Here is a 26247-nt window from a genome sequence, read left to right as displayed (position 1 = left end):
TTCCAAAAAAGGCACCAGTAAGATATGAAGTTTCCATTACTCCTTACTCCCAGGAAGAAGTGCCTGCACAGGTGAGCCAAAGAGTTGCTTCCCTCTCCACATAAAACACAGAGCTAAACAGTTCTAGACTCCACTAGCACCTGTGTTTTAGAGCTCAAAAGTTGAACCTGAAACATTTTGTAGCATGGAGCATTTCTGTTTGATGTTCCATACAGCCAGACAGTCATGCCTTCATTTAGGATTTCCCCATGAGTTTCTCCCCCTCAGCATTCTGTGGCCATTTAGCATTCTCAGTCTTGGAGTATCTGGCTTATACCTGGTGTTCTTACTGTTGCTCCTTTAGGTACCCCCCCTTTTGTTTTCTACTTCTGCAGATATCTCCCCCCTCTTGATTCTCAACAATTGGGATTCCTGCTAATATTTTAAAGTCATAGATTGGGCCTAAACGTCATATACCTATCAAAAAATACCACACAAGAAGGCTTGATATAGATGCATGTCTTTTGAAGAAAGTCATGCATACTCCCAATCTGCGACTGATGGAGTGTTTATTTGCTAAGTGATTTATCTGCTGTACTTTTGCATGAAGAGTTCAATTTAAATGATATTTCTATCAGCTTCAAAACAGAGAGTGCATTTTAACATTCAGGTTGAACATTACATTCCCCCCCCCCCCAAGAAATCCCCGGTAAATAGTAATTGTCTAAAACATGTTTTACAATGAAACAAAATGAAAATAAGGGAAAATAGGCTGTAAGAGCAGCTCCTCTAATCATGTTAATAGTAGTTCAGTTGTGTTTCTCCTAAATAATCTTGTATTACAGAAGAGGGGGCAGGGAAACCTACACTCGTAGTCATGCATTATACTGGAGGATATGGAAATTATCATTATTTTCATTCTCTGCTCTTTTCCTGTAAAGAGCTTTCCAATCAGTGAAAGTAAATACAACTGAATAACGTAATGTATAAATACGGTTTTATTGTTATGACAATTACATTTTATTCAGTGTTGTTGCTTTTTTTGTAATAAATAGATACCATGAAAATTCCAATACAATTTAGGTACAAGTTCGATTTCAACACTTGGGATTTATATTAGGGTGTATAAATTATGTCAGGAAGAAATGCACTTGCAGAAATTAAATTATGTCAGAAATACTGACAGATTGTAGTCAGCGTGCACCGAGAGGCTCATACTAACACCAGCCTGTTTCAACTTTGACGCCATCAAAATTACATGTTCGCTTGCTTTGTGTGTAGCACTGTAAATGATCAGAGCAAAATAAATTGCTGCCTTCTTCATATCAACTCAAGAAAACTAAAGACAAGTGAGAAACTGAACTTTCGGAGGCAAAGGCACAATACAGCTTTACAGTTAATCATAAGTTACTTTATGTAAACCAAGAGGAATACATTCTCTGCATACAGTAGCCTGGTAATCCTGTGTGTACAGCTGACACCTACGTGTGCATGCAGCCTGGAGCGCCACCAATAAGCTTGCATTGCCCCCTATGGTTGCAATGTATAACTTCTGGGGGGGGGGAGAGAAAAAAAATACTGGAAAAGTATTCTATGAGCTTTCACTTACTCCTTGGAGGGGCAGGATGGAAGAAGATAGGAAAGGTGAAATGCATCCAATTACTGGGGTGTGGGTGTGGGTGTCAGGGGCTCACAACATTAATAAGCAGTGCTCCTTTTATTAATGGTGAAAGCACTCAAGAAGCTTTCTCAAACTGTAAGTGAACTGGTGGTTCTGTTATTCTTGAAATGCCAGTTATCTCAATAGATGGCATAATGTCTGCTCCAAATAAGAAAACAACAAAACATATTGCTGCTTATTGCTTCCCCTAATGGAGGAGCAGGGCACCAGAAACTTTACTTTTCCTTTTTCCATGCAAACAGTACAGATCTATTTCTGCATGGCTGGGCCTCTGTTGGGCTACTGTAATGAATATTAGAATTGTAGTCCCATGACCATTTCCATAGTTAGTGTCTCACTTATCAACACAAGGGTAGTAATGGCATAATAAAGGATAGACCATCTATCCAAAAATGTCCTAAGCATCAGTGACAGTGCCCTAAGCATCCTGTCAATCATCCTGACCAAACAAACAAACAAACAAAAACAGTGCTAGAGTTTCTCAGGGGAAGACTGATAAATTATGATATTTTTATGTAAGTCACACTGTACTTTGGGTTATAATTTAGAAGAGGAATATGGAACCCCATAGTGATGTCAGGAGATTAATAGGTGGGCATCCCTACTTAAGTGGGCCACGAGACAAAAAAGGGAGCTCAAGATCCAGCCTGCCAGCTTGATCTTAATCCCTGACCCTGCTTTAGAATCTCAGAAGAGTATCCTCTGTCCCAGAGGTGGGCAGAAAGCAGATCATAATCTACTAGTGGATCTCTGGATGATTGGCAGTATATCATCAAAGATCTCTGACCCTAATTGTTTAAAATAGCAGGAACAAAATTACACTAAACTGCTGAAAGCTGAGGGATGGGTAACCAGGGTTGGATTCCTGTGTGTCTCCATTCAATTTTTGTACTCAAAATAAATTCCTGGATTCAGAATTCTGTAATTCAAAGTGTGCAGTTTTTATACCAAAATTGAGCTGCTGCTGCTGCTGCTGCTGCTGCTTCTTGTTGTTGTTTTGTTATCATCATCATCATCATCATCATCCCCCCACACTCTTCATTCCAAAAGGCTCCCAAAGCAGCTTACATACAATCCATTAAAACAAGACAGTCTCTATCTGCAGGCTTCCAAACCAAAAACACACACACACACGGGAAAGGGGACAGGGACAGAAGAGGAAAATAAGGGTAGAGAGGTTCCTCCTTAAATACATTAAGGATGGAGAGGTTCCTCAGTCCTGCCCCTAGACTACTGTGATACTCACATGAATAACTTTTTAGAAGCAGTGGCTGTTCTGCAACCAGACATCCTTCCCCTCCTTAGGGACGGCTGGGATCAGCCCAGATTGTGAGGAGGGGAGGAGGAGGAGCCTATTTTGCCACTTGGCAAGGAGACAGCCAGAGCCCTATTCTGGAACCACCGTGTTGCCAAGAGACATGGTGTCCATGGCCCGCCCTCTCCTGCTGACACCACCTGTTTACTTCGTCTGCATCTAGATCTTAGGGTTGTAATGAAAATCAAAGTAGACCCTGCACACCTGAAGTCTGGCACCCGCCCCACTGGCGTATTGCCAACATAAACTTGTAACGGCCTTGAACAGTTGCTTAGCAATGAGAATTCTCCACAGCAACTCATATCCTTCTCAGGTCATGTGATCAAGTGAGGAAGGTTGGCATGTGTGAATCAGCATTGGTCGGTGTGTGCTGCCAGAGTATGTCTCTCTGGTCAGATGGCAGAGGACAGAAGAGCTTTGTATATAGTTCTGTTTCTGATTTGTTTTCTTTGTGTAGACCAGTAGTGTAATACAACTTGTAAATAACAAAGACATTAAGAGAAGAACTCAATGGGTGAGGTGTTTATGCCTGTCCTGGAAATTCACCAAGAGCGGACTGGACTGCTGCTGTTGCTGTGAAGACACAGGGACAATTTCTATGGAGCTCTGCTGGCACAAATATAAGGTTTCCAAAGAGTTGGCATTCACGCACTAACATAACCCACCACTACTATCTCATTGTGAAACCCAAACCAAGGGACTGCCCAGTCCTTGCACAAAAAGAAGTCAGCAACATTTCAGCCCAAATGGTATATGGCCATTATAATAGCTATACTTGTTTCCAGCATTAATTGAAATCAACAGACTTTCTCCTTTCAGTTCAATGGGCATGGGACTTGTTCTATTCTATGCCTCCTATATACATATCTTATCACAGGAGTGAGATTGAAAAATAATTTTCTACATATGTTTTTCTTTTGATTGCAAAATGGTGGGATATATGTTTTACAGTATTCATTGCAACGCTCACAGATATCTACTCTCCTGGGATCTAGTTTAATTTCTTATATATCCATGTCATTTTTCTTTCCTATTAATATTCCCACATGGCAAGTACATTACTTCATGCTGCTGAATTGATTTTCAAGAAGAATCTCTTTTCACATAAATTGTTACTTTTCATAAAACCCATGAAAATTTCAGACAAAATTACACAAAACTCAGTCTCACAAGGAACCAATAGCAACGTGCAGGAGGAATGCCCCGCTTGCAATATTATTCTCACAAGTATTTGTGAACAGATTAAAACTTATTCGTAAGAAACACATTTTAAAACATAGCTTGCTGTTGAATTGTATAGGATGTACAGTACGTGTCAGACCTGGGAGCCAAACCTAAGCAAAGGCAACCTTTACTTTAATTAGTCAACACTCATCCCAAAGCTTATTTATATTATTGTATTGCACATTAAGGAATTCAGGAGAGAGAGAGACTGCTTCACATTAATAACAGTTATTTATTTAAAATCATTTGCAAGGTTTCCTCAGTACTGTTGCTGTGACATCAACTTCTTCCTAGGCCACACCCTAGGAACATTGGGAGGTCATTTAGTTCAACCCCCTGCTAAGTGCAGGATTCACAATGCAGGTTACACCTACAGCATCCCAGGCAGTTGGTTGTCCAACCTCTGCTTAAATATTTCTAGGAAAGGAGAGTCCATCCACCAACAAGGTTGTCTGTTCCATGGTCAAATAGCTCTTGCTGTCTGCTTTCCCAAAGTCTCCACCTGTTAGTTTGAGTTTTGCCCTATGGAGTAGCAAAGAGCAAGTTTGCTCCACCTTCTGCATGGCACCCCTTCAGATATTTGAGGACTGCTATGTTCTCTCTGTCATCCTCACTTATCCAGGCAAACCATAGGCAAAATTTTCAATCGTTTGTATCCAGACTTCTCGCTGTCCTGTGTTCCACCCTTTGGGCATGTGTATTATAAATACAAAATGCATACAATTGTAAATCTGCAAAACCCAGGATGGAATGGACCTATAAGAATGCCACTGGTAAAGAAACAGTCTGATCTGTCAATCCATAACTACAAAGGATCTACACTGACCTTCAAAGGCAGTCAGCTGCCTAGAGGGCAGGGCACTTTGCAACATCAGATGAGTGTAATCAACAGCCATAATTTAAACTACATTGATAATCAATGTTGGACCTTTCCATTTACACTTTTAGTATTGAATTGTATGCAGAGTTGATTAAAGTGCACCCACTGTATATACATATGAATAATTCTTTTTTTGGAAATTTTATCTGTGTGTGTGTGTGTGTGGTGAGAGAATCACCACCCTCTGCATTTTACTCAGAAGAAAATCCCACTGGTTCCAATAGGGTAGGGTTTTCATACGTCCGGGAAATCCTGGACATGTCCTCTTTGGGGGGGGGGGCGACATGCCCATCTGGGGGTATTTTTAAATTTTTAAGGCAATGTCTTGGTTTGGGGGGTATTTATTTATATGGGGGTGGGGTTTGGCTCAGGCTCAGGCACAGATTTAGCTTTGCCTTAAAATCCCCAGAATCCCACTAAGGCAGCCTATCTCAGTGACGGATTCAGGATCTGTCCAAATCTGATGCACACCCTTAATTTTTAGGATTACAGCAAGGGCTAAACTAAATGTTACACTAAATACATTTTTGCACTTGAAGTGACAGGTTCTTAAAAACCAAAATAGCAGGATCAGAAACATGGTGGGCATAGAGGGATTGTTTAACCAATCTCCCCCTTGTATGACCCTGATGAAAATCACCTCGCTCTCCTGAAGCCACTATTTTTCTCTCAATATAACAAGCAGCTTTGGAGGAAAGAAGAAGGTTTACATTGGGATTGTGACTGGGAGGGAAAGAGTTAAATTACCCCTCCATGCCCACCACAGTCCCAATCCCAATGGATAGGCAGACATACTATTTTGGTTTTCAGAAACACGTTACAGTTAATGCATATGGCTATAATCCTAGCCTTATCCTTCCACTAGCCTGAAAGTAAGCCCTATTACACTCAGCGAGGTTGACTTTTGGATTGCACTGTATAGGATTGCACAGCAAGTATATTTGACCCAATTTTGACACTAAAAAAATAATAATTCATAACAAAAGACAAAGAAGTGAAATAACTTGGGGTGGGAAAGAAGAGAAAGTGAAAATGACCCTACCAGCCATTTAGCTTGTTTCACAAGAATGTAGAAAAGGGTAGAATATGGAGGAAAAAATACGGCCTGGGCCAGAGCAAATAATCTCATTTATTCTATTCAGTTTCAACCATCTAAATCGAGATCTTTGTTACCACCTTCTCACATGTTGCTCACAGGACAGGAATTTTAAGTAGCTACCGATCACATATACCATAAAAATGTCTTCAAATTAATATTCTTATATCTTTTGACGTGGCATTTAGCTAAGTCATCCCACCTCAGGGTGCTGTGTCCAACAGAAACCTTCAGGGAAGGAAATATAAGATAGGGAAAGGTTGCAATTTTGTGACCTCTAGAAAACTTTCAAAAATGTGAAAAGGGGGAAAGATCATTGCCTTTCCTGATCTTTACCTCAATGCAGAATATATGAAATAAAGTAGTTCTCAACATTATCCTCAGTTTCAACTAAGTTAAAAATGTATATAATATAAAATATGGCTGGCAAGTTCAGGGTCACACAGTGCCTTGTTATAGGGCCTCATTGGCATTGACTCAGCTGCTCTAATTCTCACAACTTAAAATGCTACGATGCCATAGCACAAAACTTTTTAACATACAAAACAGTGGGAAATTCCTCAGCACTCCTCATACTGTACATTCCCCACCAGTCAAGTGCCCCTTTCAGGTCCCTCAGCTTCTTTCATCAACATGAGGACATGTGTCCCCTTGGTCCTCTCGCCCATCCTGTACACCCTTCTTAGTAAACTCAAACTCTGTCCTCCCTCACCAAGCCTCCAAGTGCCCTTTCCCACACTGGCCCCTTCAAAGCTGTATTTTGCAGATCAACACACATATAGACACACACACAAACTAATGGGAAGAATGTCATTTGAAAACAATGGGACGCAACTTTGAAGAAAGCTAAATAGCAGTCTTGGAGCCTTCTGTGACAGAAAAACAACAACAACCCTGTAAACTTGTGCATCAGTATCATGACCAGATACCCTCCCCACTTCCCCATATTGTATTGGTTTCCCTCCAGAGTTATGGGGAACCCAAAAGCTTGATACTATATCAATACTTTTTTGTATATTCTAAGAACGGCATTATTCTTCCATGGTTTTTAGATAATGCTATATACATATAAGGTAGGGTGGAATTGATCTAGGTCGCTATCATGGTCTAGAATAGGGCTATGCGATATATCGATATATCATCCAAAACCAGTTTGAAGACCATCTCGTGATATTGGTTTCATAATTTTTGACCTGGCCAATCATGGTATGTGTGTGTGTGCCATGCAGAAATCACACTATTGGGGGCAGGGGGCGGGGATGAAGCTAGCTAATACCTCTACACAGCTCCATCCTTATTTCAAACATTCTGATATATCAATATATCACAATGTTTAGCTGGTGATATATTGCAATGTTGAAAACCAGATATTGCCCAGACCTAGTCTAGAAAGATTTGCTGGTTGAGAAGCAGCAGCATTCCATAGCTTTTGAGATTCTGGTGTTAACCTGAACTATGTTTAATGGATTGAGGCAGACATTCTTAAGGGTACATAGACCTCTTGTTGCTTAAGCCCTTCACAATTTCCAAAGATCATCCAAGCTTGAGTTATGTCCTTATCATATTCAGACAGTAATGGCACATAAAGATGACTATGGGCTTTACCTACCGGGATTGTTTTCCTCTGCAGATTCACAAATACCAAACTTGTTATTATTTAACTGTCTGCAGTCACGATGCTGGGCTAGTTTTCTGATTTCCACAAGTATATTTGGTTAGCATGCCTTTCTACAAATCAACTATTTAAAGTCAGTAACATTTAAGAACGTCCAACTACAATGATAACACACAACAGAAATGACATTTCTTATCATTTCTAAAGAATCTGTTGTCTGTTTTTTTAAGAGCATACCAGTTCCTATAGCACAGGCCAACAAGGGTCATTAAGCACCAATAGGTCTCAGAATCTTTCTTCAGAGTCAATCACATTGTAGACTTCACTAGGGATCTCATTTTCCTTCCACACAAGATCTGCAGGGCAAAGAAGGCAAATGAACTATGAAAAATATAATCACTGCTTTTTACTGTTGCCTTTTTGTCATAAAAATTCCATTTATTTAAATTCCATTAAAAAGAACATTTGGCTGCCGAGAGCATAAATATATACTTTTCTTATATTTACAATTTTTCATTCTCACTCTCCAAAAGTCTTTGACATTTCCTTCAATCAACATATTTAAAACAATTTTCATGCCACAAACTAATGAATTTGTTCATGTAAACATGCATTACTGTGGGTGATTAGACATATGAAAAGACATGCAGACATACAAGATTTGTCAAGGTCTTCATATGGTACATTCTCTTTCAGCTGTGGATAGGAATTGAGAAACAGTTCATATGCTTGATATAGTATTTTCAGGCAATACGAAAGCAGATAAACGGAAAGATCTGATCATTAAAGGGGCTATACCAGTAAGATAGGGGTTTTGCTCCAATAACAAATGGTATTGACCAGTTACATATTGACAATACAGGTCTAACAATTCAACACATTCCAACTACTGAGATTCATACACATACATTGTTTACAGTTTCAGGAAACTCTTAATTACATTATGTGTTTGAGTTGGAGCACTTGCAAAGTAAGGATATCAACATGTACAAAAGTCCAATACCTTAAGAAAGAAAGTCACCACATGAGCTGCTTTAAACTTCCATAATTCTAAATTGTCTTGTATTCAGAGCCAACTGAGGCTTCTTATTTATTTATATTCATATCACACCTATCATGGAACCCAAGGTGGCTGTGGCGTTTGCCTCCTAGGATGGGTCATAAGGAAAGGGTTAAAATAGGTGTGATGTGATTGGCCAGTGAGAATGCAAGGGGAGAATAAAAGTTAGAGTGAAGTTGAGGTTTGGGAGTTGAAGAAGGAAGAGGGAGGTTTAGGTGTGGGTTGGTAGAGTTGTATTGTGAGAGAGTGAGAGGAATTGTTAGGTGGAGTCAGATAGATAGTTGGAATAATCAGTTTGGAGTTGTTAGGAACTAAGAAACTGACAAGAGAAAAATTAACTGAAACCATAAGCTTGTTCCTGCATTTAAAAATAAACTTGATTATTTGTTTATGTTAACAACTGACAGGTGTGTACCTGTGAGATACGGGGTGGTGGCAGTGGAAAAAGCAATCGCAGTGGCGGCACAGGGTCAATAGACTGTCAAACGTCTGGGGGCCCTGTGTGTGATCGCCACAGTGGCCCACATGCAGTTCCCATGCAGTCACCCAGGCACTGACCAGACTCACAGCTGTTTGGCTCCATCAGGAGGTGGCCTTCTGTCCTTTCAAGCTATTCTCTGGGAGTAAACATATTTTTCAGAATATATCCCACAAGATCAGAGACCAGGCCAGCACAACTAATGTCCTAACAGGCCAAGCAAACCCTAATGGGAAAAAAACATTTCTAGTGCATTGTTCAGACTGCAAGAGCAGAACAGTGAATAATATACACTCCTGGTAAGACGGAAAAGCATGCACACCAATTTAGATCTCTTCACTACACTGTATATTTCACTGCCTATGAATAGCATTTGGAAATTGCAGTTGGTTCAGTATACAGCAGCTAAGTTACCACCTGGGACCTTTCGATCTGACCACCCAGGGCGAGATTTACTGATGCCGGTTTGCTCCATTCAAACTACTGGATCTAACCACAAGACTTTTAACAGACTGGGGCCAGGATATTTGAAGGCCCAGATACTCCCACACAAATTTGTACAGTCATAAAGATGTGCTGAATTTCTCCAAGGTCCTTTAGATCTAAGGTGAGTGGCTACTGTAAAAAGAACTTGCTCTGTCTGTGGGATTCCCTCCCCAAGCACATTCATTTACTATCATTTATACCAGGGAGGGGGAGCTGTGACTCGCTAGAAATTGATGGACAACAATTCCCATCTTCTACAACAATTGTCTAAGCTGGCTGGTGCTGATGGAAGTTTTAACCCAAGAACATTTTGTTTTTAGTTTTTTTAAAATATTTTTTATTAACAATTTTTTGTTTAAATCAGAATATCAATAAAACAATACAATATCACATCTCTTAACATAGATCTTTTCACTTCTTTGGACTCCCTCACATCTCCCGCTCCTGCGTTCCTGGTTATAGTTTTATTCAGCAAATTTATCCCCTTATTTTTAATCTTCATCGCTAATTTTCCAGTGTTATATCTCAAATTTTGACTATCGTTTTGTTCAAATCTTAAAAAATTTAGATATAACCCACATATTCCAAAATTTTTATCATTTCTTAAATTTATCTTATCTTCATAATTCACTTCCTTAAACTCAATGGTGCCCAGTTGTTTATACTCTAGCATCCTTCTTAACATTCATACAATTTACAATATTTTTGTAAATAAATCTTAAATTTCTTCCAGTCTTCTTCCACCGTCTCCTCTCCCAGGTCTCGGATTCTGCCGGTCATCTCAGCCAGTTCCATATAGTCTATCAGTTGCATCTGCCACTCTTCCAGTGTGGGTAGATCTTGTGTTTTCCAATGCCTGGCGACAAGTATCCGTGCTGCTGTTGTTGCATACATAAAAAATGTTCGATCCTTCTTTAACACATTCTGGCCGACCATGCCCAAAAGAAAGGCCTCTGGTTTCTTAGGGAAGGTATACTTAAATACCTTTTTCAACTCATTATATATCATTTCCCAGAAAGCCTTCACTCTAGGGCAGGTCCACCAGAGGTGAAAGAATGTTCCTTCATTTTCCTTACACTTCCAACATTTGTTATCAGACAAGTGGTATATTTTTGCAAGTTTGACTGGGGTCAGATACCATCTATATATCATTTTCATAACATTTTCTTTCAAAACATTACATGCAGTAAACTTCAGCCCAGTAGTCCACAACCTCTCCCAGTCTTCAAACATAATGTTATATCCAATGTCCTGTGCCCACTTTATCATAGCCGATTTGACCGTTTCATCTTGTGTATTCCATTTCAGCAGCAGGTTATACATTTTTGAAAGTACTTTAGTCTTAGGCTCTAACAATTCCGTCTCTAGCTTTGATTTTTCCACCTGGAATCCTAGCTTTTTATCAAGTTTAAAAACTTCTTTAATCTGAGCATAATGAAGCCAATCTCGCACTTTGTCTTTCATTTTCTCCTGACTCTGCAATTTCCAATTATCTTTAACCCAAGAACATTTTGAAGGTCAGAGGTTCACCATATCTGATTTTTTAAAATCCTACACAACAAGAATTTGGGGCAGTGTTTAATGCAGATTTTCTGCTGATGGTTTGTTATTTTGTTAGCTGTGATTTGGTCTTATTTGACCTTGGGTAGGGAGTTGGGGCAATTTTCCTGGATATCACACATGGAGGGGGACATATCAACACCCATGAAGAATAAATGCAAACTCTCTCTCTGTGTGTGTAATATAACACTGACGGAGTGCAATTGGAAGGAAATGTGGACCTTAACTGAACATCCAGCTCCTTATTACAAGTTCCAGTGTGATCAGTGATTCTTACTTTTTAATGAACAGAATTAAAGCCCCAGGCTTTCTGAGGTGAATTTTTTTTTTTTTTAAGTATATCACAGCATTAAACTATTTAAAATAATGGTTATAAACAGCTTTGAGAGTCAAATAGTCAAAATGTCAGATATCACAAAACTATTAACAAATTCATTTTCTGGGAAGTAATCCCAATATTTAGGGGGGGAAATGCATTACGGCTGAAACCAGACAGAGCAGACTTAGGAAGGGTCATATATGCTTTTATATTTTTCAGGCATTGCAGATGATGTCTCTCAAGTTCTGTGGCAGAGTCAAGAATGGACCCAAGGTAAGGAGAAAGGTCGCTAATTTGTGTACTCTGTGCTGGAGCTAGAAGACACTCCAAAGTCATTAGCAGCAAGGAAAAATGGAAGGAGCCTAAGACTACTTGAAGTTATCTTCAGGGCCAGAAATCTCAGTCCCCTCTGCTTTTCAGTCCTGTAATATTAACAGCAGCTGAAGTCCACACCACAAAAGCAATTACCCTTTTAATACTCAGTGTCCTCTTTCCTTTAGGTATAATGTAAGGTGGGGAGCTAACAAACAGTAGGGAGCAAGCAAACAAACAAACAAAGCAGAATGGACAGTAGCAAAGCAGTGGATGCCTTCCATTGAAGTAAATGTCCTTACAGTGGTGCCTCGCAAGACGAAAAACCCGCTAGACGAAAGGGTTTTCCGTTTTTCGAGGCGCTTCGCAAGACGAATTTCCCTATGGGCTTGCTTCGCAAGACGAAAACGTCTTGCGAGTCTTGCGAGTTTTTCCCCTTTTTTCCCCTTTTTCTAAGCCGCTAAGCCGCTAATAGCCGCTAAGTCGCTAATAGCGCTAATGCACTAATAGGGATGCTTCGCAAGACGAAAAAAACGCTAGATGAAGAGACTTGCGTAACGGATTTTTTTCGTCTTGCGAGGCACCACTGTAGATTAACAAAGTCTGGTTTTTCCCACTTTAAAACAACGACGACAACAAAGGTCTATGGAAACATATTTCTAGGCTACATGTAGTTTTGGCTTGGTTCCACAAAATGAACTGTAGAATTGCCTCAATTTAATTACTACCCCATGAAGCATTCTGACAGCCCCAATGCAATGCTTAGCAAGCGTTTTACCTCAGACAGCTTCAAGATGTATTGCAGCACTGAAATTACAATACATACCATGACTTGTTCTGTCATCCCACTTTGGGAAAGCAGCAAGCTTGTCTCTTTAATAAGCTGTCTGATATACCACCCATTTCACCTGTAAAAACAGAGGTAAAATGTAAGTAGCCATAAGTTAGCATTCTAACTGCAGGCATAAAGCTTAATTTTAAAATCTGTATGTTTATGTGTGCATATATGAATATTGTGTGTATGTGTGTATGTGTATTTTGTTGTTGTTTAGTCGTTTAGTCATGTCCGACTCTTCGTGACCCCATGGACCAGAGCACGCCAGGCACTCCTGTCTTCCACTGCCTCCCGCAGTTTGGTCAGACTCATGTTTGTGGCTTCAAGAACACTGTCCAACCATCTTGTCCTCTGTCGTCCCCTTCTCCTTGTGCCCTCAATCTTCCCCAATGTGTATGTGTATACATACATACATATAAAAAGCAAACAAACTAACACATATACACATGTGCTGAGAAGCCATGTTGTACTGGTTTAGGGTAGAATCCTATTCACCCTCAACTGATAGTAGGTTTCACTGAACTCTATGGGACTTACTTCTGAGTGGACATGTATAGCATTGCTCTGTTAATCAGAGGATTATTCAACAAAACCTTCATTTGCTTAATCAATGGAAGTTAAAGGCATGCTTGTTACTGATCTAAAGCTAGTTTGGGTCTAGTGTGTTATAGACCAGGAAACGACAAAAAAAATGACAAAGGTGTCTAATCCTTACAACAATGAACAGTAATTTTGGTTTATTAAACTGCAAATTATCTCACACTTCCTTCAATATTTCAGAAAGGTGCCCACAATTGAGGGTTTTGGTTATATGCCAATGAAGTTAATCAATTAATTGATGGATTAGTTGGTTAAAGGGCAGGTGATAAATCAACTTGCAATTCTTTCATTGGAAGACAGCCCTATTATATAGAACACACACAAGTGCACACACTAATCTTCAGATGTTTCCAGCAAAACATATTCAAATCTAATAACGAAGTAACACATTTCTAGCCCCTTCTGGCAATTAAACTCGGCCATTTCATGTCACCCAGTATGCACATGTTAATTACATGTCCACGTGGGTCATATGTCTTGATAACATGCAAACTTATTTCAACAGAAAAGAAATGACTTGCACCACAGTACAAAAGACCAAAATTATTGTTGTCAGTAATATCTGTACAATAAAATTCTTAGCAGTTTATATAGAAATAAGGAAAGTACAACACTGGTTAAAAATTTCCTAAAAATCAGATAAAACAAAAAATGCAATTGTATTTCACAGATAAAAGTGACCCATGTACGAAACTAAAATAATAATTTAACAGTAGGAATCAGAGTCCAGCAAAGCTTGAATAAGCATATACATTTTTAAGAGGTGTTTAAAGATAAATACTGTCCCTGCCACATGAATTACCCAGGGGAGGGCATTCAGAAAAGCAGTCCAAGAAAGTCCATTTCTGCATTGTCACTGGTCAGGGAATACTGAAGACCTTAAAGATGAGCTTAGCAGTAGTGTGGGCAGGTGTCTGCTAGATATACCAGCCCCACTCTGTTTAGGACTTTCCATGTCAGCAACAAAAATCTTGACCTTGCACCACACATACTAGCAGCTGTATTTTGCACTAGCTGCTGATAGTTAATCGGATGCAAGGACAGCCCCACATACAGCACACTGCAATAACTTAATTGTGACCTAACCAATGCATGAACCGCCATGGCAAGGTGTGCAATATTCAATTGTTCCAGTTATAATGTGTTTGATTATAAGTTTTGCAACCAATAACAGAATTTAAATAATATAACATGGGAATCACCAAGTGCAGCTCTGTTTGTGTTTTTAAAAGCTGTTTATGTAAAACTAGTCATTCCAGAATATGGACTCAAATCCTGATGCATGTTCTGTTAAATGCCCAGCAGTGTAGATAGCAGCACACACACACAAATGCACACTTGGATGGAAATCTGAGCAAGAAAAACACAACTTAAGTCACTGTGAAAGAAGATATTGGAGCCCTTCAAGTAATCTGGTCAGTTGTGGCAAACCTATGGAACGCCGGCCAGAGGGGGCACTCAGAGCCCTCTCTGTGGGAACGCGTGCCATCACCCCAGCACAGACTTCGTTGGGGCAGCATGTGCACCAAATAGAGCCATGCGTGCGTGAGTAGCCGGTTTGCCACCCACGGGCTGCAGCAGAAACGTGAATGTTCCATTGTGCTATCTTAAAGCACATCGGTGCAGAACTGCCAGTAAGCCTGGCAGCATTTTGCTCCCTCCTGCATGAGCGGGCTTGAGAAGTACAGCCCAGCAATCAAATCATAGGATTGTGGGTAGCTGGAAGGGAACCCGAGGCCCATCTAAGTCCAACCCCCCCCCCCAAACTGTGCAGGGATCTCAACTACAGCACCCATGGCAGATGGCCATTCAGCTTCTGCTTTGGAATCTCCCAAAGAAGGGTTTCTTGAAGGGAAATTATCAAAACGGCCATGTTGTCTGGGAGTAAATCTCTTTTTCATGATTTCCCAAACGAGGATAATGCAAACTTTTACCTTTCAATAAAAAGTTGTTTGCATCATTGAAAGCTCTGTTATTGTGTTTTTCTTTTAAGACAAAAGATGTTAATATGTGAGTTGTTTTTTTTCTAAACTAAAGCCTCAGTATTCAGGTTAAATTGCCGTGCTGGCACTTTGCAATAAATAAGTGGGTTTTGGGTTGCAGTTTGGGCACTCGGTCTCTAAAAGGTTCGCCATCATTGATCTAGGTGAAAGGCAATATACGGAGGTCTGCATTAATTGATGCAATGCATCCTTAATTGTTATTATTGTTTCATTGTTAGATTACTGTATAATCTTAGAAAGTGGTATAATTTTAGAAGTATCATGAAGAGATCCTACACTTCTAAACTTGCCACTACCCAACTGATGTGGGTTTTTTAAAATTGAACCAATCAACCCACCCACCCAGTTTTACCACCTCAATATACATTATTCTAAAAATGCACAAAGGCTGCAATCCTAACCCCACATACCAGGGAGTAAGCCCTATTGAAATCAAAAGGACATGCGTCTGAGTAGACAGGGTGAGGATTGTGCTGGAAATATGACCCCCCTAAAGTAACAGTGCAACAAGAACCAATTGCCCTTCCTCGAGAGACAAGTTTATCAAAACAGGAGACATCAAGATCTGGAAAAGTGTTTACAAAGGCTGAGAGCAAGGATTTCTGTTCTCCAAAATTATGATGTCCAAAAATAAAAGGGGAAAAGCCCTCCATGAATGAAGTTGTTGTTGTTGTTGTTATTGTTGCTGCTGCTGCTGCTGCTGCTGCTGTAGATCACTTTCACATGGACTATTGTTCTGTGATGGACACAATACCTAGAGTCTAAGTTAGGCTTATTTCCCTTTTATATAAAGATAAAAAGCAAAGCTCTGAGGTCAGGGGCTACATGGGGAAAGAGTGAATGTCTTTGTATGATTTGAAGTTCATTATTATAGCAGCACATTGAAGCTACTGGTAAACTGAACCTGCATATTCAATATCCGTCTTCAGTATGGGTGGTACATGGATTAGCCTCAACACAACACCACGAGGCAAGTTTATTAGTACTGTAAGTGACAAACCTTTATTTTTGCATGTTAACATTCTGCTGTAATGTATGATTTATGGATCCCTCAGGAAGACCCTCTGTTTATAAATGTATCTTAAATAACGATAGACAGCAAGCCAGGATTAAGTGCTCCTCTTGCAGTAAAACAGAAACACACATAATGTGGTTTTTTTGTACTAGTGCATTATGTCTGACAAAAGCAAATTTTGGTTTGAGTGCTCAACCTAACAGTGATGATTAATAATATATAGTGTCATTGCTCATTTTGAAATTGCTTCCATAGGAGCTAATATAAAGAAATATGGTTTAATTCTGTGGTCTTTTACAAACCAGTCTCAGGAATGACAAATGAGGGATTCAGTCATCTAATATGAATCTGCACAGCAATTGTCCTTTTGTAACACTTTACGGAACAGTCCAAGAGACAGTGAAACTGGGGGAAGAGGGGGTATATATTTGTAGGTGTGGCAATGTGGTTAAAAATGAAAACACCATGTTATATTGGTTTTACAGTATGTAGAATGATCCTCCCCAACACAAATTCTGCCCCCCCCCAAAAAAAACAATTTGGAAAGAGAAGATTTGTCGCAAGCACTTTTGTGCAAGTTGAGCCCTTCAGGTATTAAAAATAAATAAACTGACATCAAAAACTACAATCACCATCTCGTCTAACTTACATCTTTAGGTAAAGCGTGTTCTCCTTCATGGAGAGCACGTGTTGCGGTGGGGGCCGCCAGGACACTCCAAAGTTGGGGGGCGGGCTAATTGATCGTTGGCCACTGATGCGATTGGGGCTTCCCTTGTTGTTGGGAAGAAGTTAATGTTGCCATTTATTGATTGACAGCCAGAAATAGTAATACTCCTTGCACGAGGCTAGGGCTTCCTCTTTTCGCCCGTGCATCGGATTGCCCGTCCCTCCCTCCCTAGAATAGGGTTGTTCGCTTTGACCTTGCTATGCCTGTCATGGGGTCGTCTGCTTTGGAGCGGGGACCTGGTAGCAATTTTGTCCATCTGGCTGATTGGCTGGGGCCATTTGGTTTTTGCCTACTGCGTAGCAAATTGTCACAACTTGTAAGGTTCGCAGTTAGGCATTGGTTTATGGTTTGGTTGGTTGAGGGGCATGGATTGGCTGTGCCTGCCCCTCTAATGCTGCTGCTGCAAGGGATTCCGTTAAAGGAATTGGGAGCTAACTATTGCTTGTCCACTCTGACAAGGGGGCTCGGGCCATAGCAATGAGCTCCTGGTTGCATTTGGGGTGAGGACAGGTTCCCTGCTCCGCGTAACCCCCAAGTGTATTCCCCCATTCTGACTTTTGCATCGTACGGAATGTTAGTCTGTGCCCCATGGTGGGGGCAGATAGTCGCAACCAATGCCTACGCAACCACTCACAAATTTGTATTTTAATAAAGTTGTGGCCAAAATTATGCCAAAAATCTTAAACAAAAATTTCTGTGTGATGTGTGAGTTATTGGGGTGGACCTGGGGACCTCAACACGCAAGTGCCAAAATATTGCACATTGAAAGTTACAGCTAGTTTTTTATTTGTAGCTAGGGTTGAATAATTGACCAGGATCTGATTTCAAAGTTTATATTCCAAATGCCCCCATTTTCTAAATTCTTCACTACTTGGGACAATGTTCTGCAGTAGAACAGCTGCCTTGGACATCATTCACAATGCTGAGTGATTTTAATGTAAATATGCATGTGAGAATCTTAGGAACTGTACTTTGTGCTGGAAATCGTAGCTATCTGAGGATTAAACTACAGTTCCCAAGATTCTTTGTAGGAAGCTAAGTGGTTTAAATGCATGGAGTGGATGTGACCAGAGATAGAAAGGGGTCGGGGGGCTAGCTTCCAGGGATTGTGCATAAAGCCAAAATTGTGTATAGCCAGAACAATCTGTGACCACGCAAGTTAAAGGTGTGCTAGTTGCATGTCGAGGTCCCCAATACACCCCAAAGGAAAACACAATTGACACTTAATTTTTGTTTAAATTTTTTGGCATAATTTTGGCCACAACTTTATTCAAATACAGCAATGTGAGTGGTTGCTTAGGTATTGGTAGCACTAACTGCCCCGGCACGGGGACAGCTCTGACATTCGCACCCCCCGCGAAGTCAGGAAGGGTAAGTCACCTGGGGAGAGAGACGGGACTGGGAACCATGCCTCACATCTCCCCAGCATGCTCCCAGGGGCTTGCGTGGCCCTAGCCCCTTGCCAGGGGGTTTCGGACAAAAGCATGGGGGAGCCCCTGGGTTCCTTTAACGGTAAAACCCTTCAGCAGCAGCAGCAGCATTTTGGGGGGCAGGCACAGCCGAATCCATACCGCCCCCCCAGCAACCAATTCCAGACCAATGCCTAACCGCAAACCTTACAAGTTGTGACGATTTGCTATGCGGTAGGCGAAAACCAAGTGGCACACACTAATCAGCCAAATGGCAAAATTCCAACTGGGCCCCTGCTCCAAAGCAGACGACCCCATGACAGGCAATAGCAAGGTCAAGCAAACAGCCTAACATTAGGGAAGGGAGGGCAGGTGAACCGAAGCACGCAGCGAAAGAGGACGTCCGTTGCTGCGTGCCTTGTACTTAACAAATAGGGCTGTCAATCACTAAATGGGAACATGTAATTTTCCCCAGTAACAGCCCACCCCTGCTTACGAGTTGGCCAAACCATCTGCCCAGAAACAGCAAGGTGTCTTGGAATCCCCAACCGCAACACGTGCTCTCTGTCATGGAGAACACGCTTTGTGACTCGACTGTATATTGTTTATCTATTTGTCAAACATATAAGCCAACTTTCCAAGGAAGCTGACAGTTTATACATAAACCAATATGCAGCTCTAAAATATAGTATCCAAACAATCAATGCCAATTGACTTCTGAACCACACATTCTAGAACAATCTAAAATTACTTTACCCTGTGCCAAAGCCTGTCAAAATTGTGGTGCTTTTATCGTACATACCTCCCCAAACTAAGTGAAGCCATACTCTGGCCGATATCCACAATCGAGGCACCGTAATCAAGAATGCCCCAGTCCAGCTCTCACAACTTCTTAAATGACAAGAGAGTAAGATTCATGGGCTCTGGTGCCAGAATCTGCAGTTACAACAAACGATCCCTTTACAATATACTTAAACCAGGCCATTTGGGCATTTATATAGGTTGCCTGTGCCTGGCTCCTTTCAAATGTTTTGCCATTGCATGTTCCACCAGATTTAGCTTCCAAACAATCTTTTAGGGCCAGTCCCACATAACATGGCACTAGCAAGGTACAAGATTCTTATTCTCCTTAAGTGTGCAGTTGGCATATCAGATTTTGACATTTTGTTCCTTCTGCAATCAGATGCAAGGATTGTAGACTAGGAATGCTGCAGATTTAGAAGACGGAAAGACAGGAATATAAACTAGAAAATACAGGAGAAGAAACTTGCAGAGTGTGAGGGGAACAGAAACTGGTAAACCTTTATCCCATTCATAACAGAGCCACCAGTGCTTGGCAAACCTAATCAAGCAGGCCTGTGAATGCCAGTAGATATCTTATATCTACTGATAATCTGGCTGTAAATTCATGATTTATGCAGAACCTGCCAGGTGGGCAATACTATGGAAAGAACATTTTGACTTTCGGGGGGAAAGTGCACCAAGCTATTCAAGTATCTACTTTACTTAACAGAACTCAGGGCTAGGGGCTGAATGTGGCCCCCCAGGACTCTCAGCCTGGCCCTTGGGACTCTCCCTAGGCCACACTCCTTCCTGGCCCTGTTCCACATCCTTGAGTGTTTTTGCCTGGTTGTACTGTGTCCTTGCTCTGTGATAATGACACTTGCTTAGCTGGATAGAAGATGGAGAGGTGTTGCTCCACCCACTCTTGTCTCAGTCCCCACCCACCACTTGTTTGCTTATGAGGAAATGAAGCCCTTAGGCGGGAGAGGGAGAGAGAGAGAGAGAGAGAGAGAGAGAGAGAGCGCTTTTATATAAACTAAAATAATTCTGGTCTGCCATCTAAACTGCATGAAAAATGGCTTCTCAACTAAGCATTCAAGGCTGCAATACTATATCTACTTCAATGAACTAAACCCCATTATTTCCCATGGAGCTTTCTTCCAGGTAGACATATCTAGGACTGTGCTGGGGGAAGGGGGATGGATATCTATGCAAAATATACTAAGATTGGTTTAAAGACACCATAAAGGCCATGTATCACACCCTCTATGACAATGATTCCCAATTGGTGGTCTGTGGACTCAGAGGTTCTGTGTAACCCACTCACGTGGCAGCATTCACATAACAAAAAGTACCATAAATATATCAACAATTTCAAAAGCAGGGGGGACCATGGCTTGCCTTTTGAAAAACAGGCGGTTCACAGTACTTGGCTAATTGGGAACCACTGCTCTAAGGTGGCGTCGGCGTCATCATAAATGAATAAATAAAAATAGGAGGAATAACCCACCACACTCTCTCTCTCTCTCTCTCTCTCTCTCTCTCTCTCTCTCTCTCTCTGTGTGTGTGTGTGTGTGTGTGTATGTGTGTGTAAAAACAAGCCTTTTTCTTTCTTCCCATTAAATGAATATGCCTCTCTCTTTTACTGCATCTTTACTGTAAGTTTAATTGTGTCCCAGCTACACCCTGTCTACATCTGCACATTGACTGCCCCTCTCATTTCCCCCAGCAGAAATCATTGACATGGTACATGGTATTTCCTCTGCTTCAATGGCTTCTCCCCACCCCCAATCCATCATCATCCTCCCCCAGCTATCATCATCGTATTTTGAAGATTTTGATTCAATTTCCATTTTAAATACTGAATGCTTAAATCCATTTGTAATCTTTTAAAACATACTCAGAAAGACCAAGCAAGTCTTCCCCCGCCCCGTTTTTTTTTAAAAAAAATAAAAATAAAAATATGAAAGGCAAGGAAATAATCTTAAATCGCTTTATGCAGCACATGAAACTTCAAAATAATGAGAGCTCTTCGATTTAGAAATGATTGGAGTTCTAAGCACACGAATCATAAAGAGCTGTAAAATTATTAGAACATTTCAGCATTTTTGTAAGCATTTCAATTCTGAGGTAATCAGGGATTCTGGACTTACAGAGCAATTTACCTGGCATTTGTAGGAAAGCGTCACTCTTTCAGACTGAAGTACACTTAACAATATGAAGAACTCCAATAATTTTAAATTGCTGTATATCACACATGCCCAGAAATCCAATTTATCCCTTAAATAAAAACATTGCAACTTCACAAGTACAGAAAGGCCCACCCACAACATCAAATCAATCTAACCTGACCAATTTGGGGTCAAATCAGTCAATTTATTTCTTCCATCTTAGGAGTTATACCATGAAGAACTATTATAGACAATTTTTTAAACTCTCTTGTGTATTAGTACATAAAAATTACATTTTCCTTCCTTAATGCTGTGGCATTAAGCTATCCTGAAGTATATATTCAAGTTGCATATGGGACAACCTCATTTATCTGAATGCCTTAGATGACATTTGAATGTTTGCATAATCAGATGGTTGCATTCAGAGGTCTGTGTTTTACTATATATTACATAGACATGAGGATACAGGACAGGGAAGTTTGGATAATGAAGATACTGCACTGTGTGCCATATGCAAGTACAGTACATCAGTACATTTTGTAGTCATTAAATAAACAAACCTAGGCAGATCTGAACTTTTAAAAGAGGTAAATTGCAACAAATTGCTGTAGCACTGAGTGCTTCTGTTCAGGGTTCCAGGCTGCCTTGCCCCCCCACCCATTATGTTCCCCTATTGCATCAACACCAATACCAACCAACAGACAGACAGACCCATCTGCACAATACAGCATCATAGCACTTTAAACAATCATGGCTTCCTGCAAAGAATCCTGGGAACTGTAGTTTGTTAAGGGTGCTGGAATCCCAACTCCCAGAACTACAATTCCCAGAGTTCCTTGGGAAGAGGGATTGACTGTTAAATCATTCTGAGCACTGTAGCTCTGTGAGGGGAATTAGGGTCTCATAAACACTCAGCTCCTTTTATAAACTACGGTCCTCGGGATTGGGGGGGGCATGACTGTTTAAAGTGATAGGATACTGCTTTAAATTGATGGTGCAGATAGGGTGACAGCATTCCATGGTCACTAAGCATGCTGAGTCTTCAGTGGGCATGTTTTTGGAAGTAGTATCCCCCATTTTCCTGTAGTTATTTTATGGTGCTGCAAGGCTTGGGATTCCCCCAAACATAGTCATAAGGTAAAGGGACCCCTGACCATTAGGTCCAGTCGTGACTGACTCTGGGGTTGAGGCGCTCATCTCGCTTTATTGGCTGAGGGAGCCGGCGCACAGCTTCTGGGTCATGTGGTCAGCATGACTAAGCCGCTTCTGGCGGACCACAGCAGTGCACAGAAACACCGTTTACCTTCCCGCCGGAGCGGTACCTATTTATCTACTTCCACTTTCATGTCTTTTCGAACTGCTAGGTTGGCAGGAGCAGGGACCAAGCAACGGGAGCTCACCCCATCGCAGGGATTCGAACCACCAACCTGATCAGCAAGTCCTAGGCTCTGTGGTTTAACCCACAGTGCCACCCGCGTCCCTAAACATAATCATACCTCCCTCTATTTTCTCACTGTTCCTGTTTTGGCTAGTTTGGTTAGTTAGAACCTGAATTTCCTGTCAGAGGGAGAAATAACATTACCTTATGAAATTATATTTACATCTGTAAAACCAACAGGAACAATATCCAACAATGAGACCCTGAAAACGTCTGGTTGATTTTTTTGTGTAGTCTTAAGAACACACCAAAAAGCACAAGCAGTTAGCGCCATCATAATTCCCCGAGACAGTATATGTATTTCAAGGTGTGGGTGCCACCACACTAAAAGCTCTGCCCTAGGTATTTGGTAAATACCTGGGGTGTGTGGCACCCACAAGAGGGCATCACTTGGTGACCTAAGGGTTTAGGCAAAATGATATTAGAAAAGGCAAACTGGACCTAGGTTGTTAATAGTTTTATACACCAAGTAAAAAACCTAAAGCATAGCTTGGTATCTCATTGGTAGCCAGTGCATATCCCTCAACAGATGTGTTAAATGTGGGGGATACATCTCTCCTAACAGCAGCCTAGACATAGCATTCTGCACCAGCCACCATTTCCAGATGGACCTTAAGGACAGCCCCACATAAAGCAGTAATCCGACCTCAAGGTTATCATTCATGGACTTCCATGACCAAGCTATTGCTGTCCAGGAACAGTCATGACTGGCAGATGGTACTCAGAGCCACTGAGGCTACTTGGGCCTTAAGTTACAATGATGAATCCAGCAACCCCTCAAGCTATGAAGCTGATTTTTCAAGGAAAGTGCAACTCCCTTGCAACCAAGTTGGCAGGGTTTAAACTTCAGTTTATTGGCCCTCATCCAGCCGTCCACTGCATCCAGACACAACACCACTTTCAGGCTTGCAGGACCTCACTTCCTTCAGATGTTACAGAGAGCTGGGTGCATTTAAGCGTAGTGTTGAGACCTCGTGTCCAATCCCTCGGTAAACAGCATTGGAGACAAGATGACACACTATGACGACAGATATGCATGAGCCTGAGAGACACGTTACATTAGTGTAGTGGGAATGTGTCTCTCTCTATCCGGTTTAGAGGGGGCTGCTTAGGCAAGTATAAGTATTGAGGCATTGCCACCAAGAAAAGATGTTTGAAACGTGTACCTATCCATTGTCACCTCCTCGGGCCTTTTAGAGGTGAATGAGGTTTCTATGGGAGAATGTCCAAGTTCTCCCTATGAAGCTAGTTAAGCTTTACGTCCTGCCTGCTTAAACTTTGGATTACGTGAACTGTCTTTACATGCTGTAGGAAGCTCAGAAAAGAAAGGCACAGAGGCTTCCTTTGAGTGAATTAGCAGGCCCAGCAGAGAAAATTAATTCTGAATACAAAATTGCAAGCCAGCCATAATGGGGCAGGACCAGGGCCCATTTCCAGACGGCACATAGCGATCCTATCAGTGCTTTATTTTACAATGCGTAGAGCTGAGGAGGCTCAAGACTACCTAGAAGTCACAGTATAATTCAAGATGCATTGTTCCTTTTTTAAACTGCTCAAGCTGAAAAGGGGCACTAGAGAGCATTTTTAATAATGTTATGATTTAATTTTTATGTTCACAGCTCATTGAGATAAATGGCATGGGGGGAAAGAGGTGAGTCTCCACCTTTTCTACAGCTGTTTAACTGCAAAAGAAATTCTGAAAGAACAGGCTGACAAAGCAGGAAGAGCACATCTGCTTAAGCTGTGACAGCTGTGTGTTTGTAACAGTGAGAAAGTTAGAAACATCATCACAAAAGGCAAAAATCCATTGGATGATGTGAAAAATACATATACCTTCACCTAACTGGTGCATGCAAAAACTATCAAAGCACTTTGGAGGAATTTTTTTTTTTTTTAAGCTGCATAACACTTTGGTTTTATGATGTTCTCCTACCTGCAGTGAATACCACAGATACTTACGTATCAGATGGTGACACTGTAATTTTATAGTTTGTAATAATGGGGAAGTGCCATAACTCACTGGTAGAGCATCTGCTTTGCATGCAGAAGGTTGCAGGTTTAAGCCTTGACAGCCCTCCAGGTGAGAGCAAATTCCTGCCTGAAATCATGAACAGCCACTACTGATCAGTGTATGGACCAGAGGGACTAAGTATCTAAGGCACCTTCCTAGGTTTGGTAAATTACATAGGGCTGAGCCTAGGTGCATCTTAGTAGGGAGGGAGTTCCACATACCACTGAGAATTCCATTTTCTACATTTCCACACCAGTTTGCAATTTTTAAAGCAAAACCAAACAAGTCCTTATCGGGATTTTAGTGCAAATTTCTCCTGCTATACACATTTTGTATGTAATTTTCCTTAATGGAGGCATTCATCCTAAACCTAGAAAGGTTTTTAACTAGCTGTTCTCCTCCTTTGAAACCAGCTATTCTGAAAAACCTTAACCTCAATTATTTTATGACTATCCTTAAAATGTTTCCAGATTAACAACACTAACACCCTGGAATATTTTGCCTGGGGCAAAACAGCAGCAAGAGATAAAACAGAAGTGGCAATGTTGTTGTTTTCAAATATCACTTTTACGGGTTCATTTCCCACCACTGCTTTGTGTGGAAACAAATTCTTTAACAGCACATACTCGTGGAATCTTATCTCCTTCAGGAAAGCCGTATTTGTTTTATTAAGTATCATCACCGCTGCCACCATCCTTTATTTGCTCAATGAACTATTTTGTGGGGGCTCCACAGATCAGGGGCATGTAATGTTCCAGGAGCAGCAACGCCGCGTATTTTAACATGAAGAAATCTCACCATGTGAAGAGCTCAAAAGACTGCAAACAGAATCCTTCAAGTGCAATTGCAGTACAAGTGTCACACACTCAGACCGAGGAAATTAAGGCGAGGAAGTCGCTGGGCGACCTCCTCCTAGCCGTGAAGCCCTTGCCAACTGGAAATAAACACAAAGTGCTCTCTGCTGGTGGGATGGGCTAAACTCTCAAATGTGGTTCAGCATGACACCCCAACAGGGGGGGGGGGGGAAATAGCGAGAGCTGCTGCAGTTATCAACAGTGACATTCAGCTGAACTCTCCCTCTCTTCCTGTCTTTCACTTCTCTGTCTGTCTGTCCGTCTGTCTGTCTCCTCCTCTCTCTTCTGGTCTCATGGGAAGCAACAACATTGATAGAAGCCCTGTGTCAGTTTCCATCTGACTGTCACTCTCACTTTTGCCTCTATTATCATCAGCCGTAAGGTGGGGGCAGTCCC

General features: G+C 41.2%; 1 long non-coding RNA gene across 1 annotated transcript in view; it reads right to left on the bottom strand.

The window, feature by feature from the left end:
* Positions 1–26247, bottom strand: part of LOC309339403 — a 314171-nt gene that overhangs the window by 174652 nt on the left and 113272 nt on the right. The window contains exons 4-5 of the long non-coding RNA XR_014155307.1: positions 12832–12913; positions 8028–8146 (exon numbers count right to left, since the gene is read on the bottom strand). This is a non-coding gene — a long non-coding RNA (uncharacterized lncRNA). The remainder of the gene's footprint in view (positions 1–8027; positions 8147–12831; positions 12914–26247) is intronic.

This window comes from Podarcis erhardii (assembly GCF_964252035.2).
Source record: "Podarcis erhardii genome assembly, chromosome: 3".
NCBI classification, from domain to species: domain Eukaryota; kingdom Metazoa; phylum Chordata; class Lepidosauria; order Squamata; family Lacertidae; genus Podarcis; species Podarcis erhardii.
The sequence above is the reverse complement of the archived record's forward strand: the minus strand, read 5'-3'. Positions and strand labels throughout refer to the sequence as shown.